The sequence below is a fragment of the Fibroporia radiculosa genome (genome assembly GCF_000313525.1).
Source record: "Fibroporia radiculosa TFFH 294 genomic supercontigs, scaffold5118, whole genome shotgun sequence".
Lineage (NCBI taxonomy): Eukaryota > Fungi > Basidiomycota > Agaricomycetes > Polyporales > Fibroporiaceae > Fibroporia > Fibroporia radiculosa.
Genome location: NW_012133731.1, coordinates 2,677 through 5,660, shown reverse-complemented (window position 1 = coordinate 5,660; position 2,984 = coordinate 2,677).

The following is a 2,984-nucleotide window of genomic DNA, read 5'->3' as shown; positions in this document are numbered from 1 at the left end:
AGGCTGTGGGGCCGCGTTCAGTGTGGGCCGACAGGAGTGCAGAGCCTCCGGAGCGCTTGCTTGCGACCGCGAGCAGGGACAGCAATACGATATACTAGGGCTCGAGGCTCACCAAGCAACAAAAATCCGTATCGTGGAGAGAGGCGCGTGCAACAAGACAGTCGTCGTGCCCTTCTCCGGCTGCGCGCTCGGACGTCTTCGGCAAGAATGGACAAATGGAGGATCTGAGAGGATTCATCTCTGAAGAGTCACTCGCCCAAGGCATCCGGATCCGTCGATCTATCGCGCCGGAGCGATGCTCAAGTGGACCGTTTGTTATGTTCTGCCAACTTTGGGAGTGGTATTAAGATGGATATCAATGGCGTACGGAAAAGACATGTCAGTGCGTGAACCAACGAAACGTGTGAATGGGATCGATCCAGGATAGTTCATCAGAATAAAATATGAGTATTCACCTAAGGCCACATTTGCTGGCCTGATAACACACGCTGCACAGTGATCCTCCTGTACCCATACATGTCCTCTGGTTGACGAAAGGGTATGATACGGCTCAGTCCTTGACGCCGGAAAAGATGACGCCATCGCTGCAACGACGCAGAAGCGTGTAGAAGAACGATTCCAGGAGTTTGTACTGAGACTCACACAGAAATACCGTGTCTATCCAGTAACCACGGTCTTCCAACTACAAAGTCTCTGTGCCAACAAGGGCTCCGCCGATGCTCGATTCACACCGGAGACGTGTCAGACCGCGCTGTTCAAAGCACAAAACAATGACTTGGTACACACGTTTGTATGTTCCGGCAAGTGCAAGAGACGGCAGACGTACTTAGAGCCGGAAGCTAAACCCGAGCCGCGAAGACAGCGGGAGGAGAGTCGACCCAGCCGGCCGGGGGCTGATCATGCGACGATCGAATCAATGAAGTCACGTGCATCCTAACCCAGGGTCAAGCGACTCCGAGATTTGAGCTGTCCTAACGCTATCTCTCCGGCAAAGCTTGTTCGCTTGCGCTCTGTTGTACTCTTTTTTTATTATTATTTTAACTCCGGGTTTATACTCCATACCATACGGTACATGCAGAGTGTAAATAAAGATAACCCTACGTCGGGACCGTAATCATCCCGTTTCGACCCCCCAATCCAAAGGCGAATTAGGAGAGGAATCCGTATATGTACCACACTCATGCTCTGTTGTACTCCTCGTCCTAAGCGACCGCTGGCAACGTAAACGGCGCTGTTCTCCTCCGTCGGGGCGTCCGCTCGCCTCAACCCATGTCTGCCCATGACAACGCTGGTTGTCGACACCTGCCACGTAACTGCTGACTCCCCGTGCCCTCCACGCGCTGGTATTGCCGGAGGCGCCGCCGGTGGGCACAACGTATGCGGTGGCTGATTCGCTCATTACGCGCCTCTGAACTCTCGCTGGTGGTGCGAATTTGAAGCGGAGCCACGGCCAGAAGATGCATCGCACGCCGGCGGCTTGTCTCGACACGGATGCGGTAACGGTGTGGCAACGGGGACGGCTGCCCACAGATGTCGATGACACCCCGGGTCCGAAGTGAGTGCGATAGCAGATAGCATCTCTCTGCCGTCCGCCCGCAGCTCCGCGCACGCGCCTCGCAAAACCCCCCGCGCACTCGCAGACCCGTCCGCCTCTCCTCCGACCCCCATCCCCTTCCCCCCCGCGCACAACGGAACTCAACCCTGCGTGCAGCGGTGCCCAGACCCGCGACAGTTCACGTGTGATTTGCCCTGGCAGGGAACGCGCGGGCTCCTCCTCCACGACCCGCCGATCACAGTGCGTGCCCAGGCCTGCGCGCCGCCCAGACGCCATCATCCGCCGAGGTAAAGGTGCGCAGCGGCGCCACCCGCCCAGCTAGGCGGGGGCAGCGTCCCCGAGCTTCCATGCTTTCCTCCGGATTCACTGGGGGGCTGTCCCATAAGCTCCTGCCGAACCACGAAACGCATGCATGGCGGAGGTCGCTGGCTACGCTAGGCGATCTGGGGGGTTAAGCTCGGACATGGACGGCGGACAAGCTCGTGAAGGCTCGCATCGCGAAACGGGGCCCTGACGGCTCCCGGCTGTCCCGCCTCGTGTGAAGCCCCAAAGGACACGGGGCATTGGAGGTGGCCCATGGCTCGGCGCCGCGAGCGTTATGGCACGCCTGTTTTGCCTGTGCACCATCTCATGATTTGGGAAACACGCATGGTTTGCGACGAGGCAGAGTGGAGGAGACTAGGCTGTGTAGCCGCGTTCAGTGTGGGCCGACAGGAGTGCAGACCTGCCGGAGCGCTTGCTTGCGACCACGAGCAGGGACAGCGATACCATACACCAGGGCTCGAGGCGCGCCGAGCAACAACAGCCCACATCGTGGAGACAGGTGTCTGTGATAAACCAGTCGTCGTGCCCTTCTCCGGCTGCGCGCTCAGACGTCTTCAACAGTTCAGCAAGAATGAGGGAACGGATGATCTGAGAGGCTTTGCATCTGGAGGATATGGGAAGGCTAAGCGAAGTCACTCGCACAAGGCACCCAGATCCGTCGATATATTGGGTCGCCGCAACGCTCAAGTGGACCGTTTGTCATGTTCTGTAAATTTTGGGAAACGGTATTGGGATGAGTATCTACGATGTGCGGAAGGGACCTGTGAGTGCGTGAATCCAACGAGACATGTGAATGGGATCGATCCATCAGTTGGAACAGGATGTTCTATCAGAATAGAATGTGAGTACTCACCTGAGGCAGGTCACATTTGCTGGCCTGACAACACACGTTGCACAGTAAACCTCCTGTGGTCGTCCACATGGTGTCCTCTAGTCGACGAAAGGGTTTGAGACAGCCTAGTCCTCGGCGCCAGAAAAGATAACACCATGATTGCAACGACATAGAAACGTGTAAAGGAGCGACGCCAGGAGTTTGTGTTGGAACTCACAGAGATAACGTATGATATGTTTATCCAGTAACCACGATCTTCCCACTACACAATCT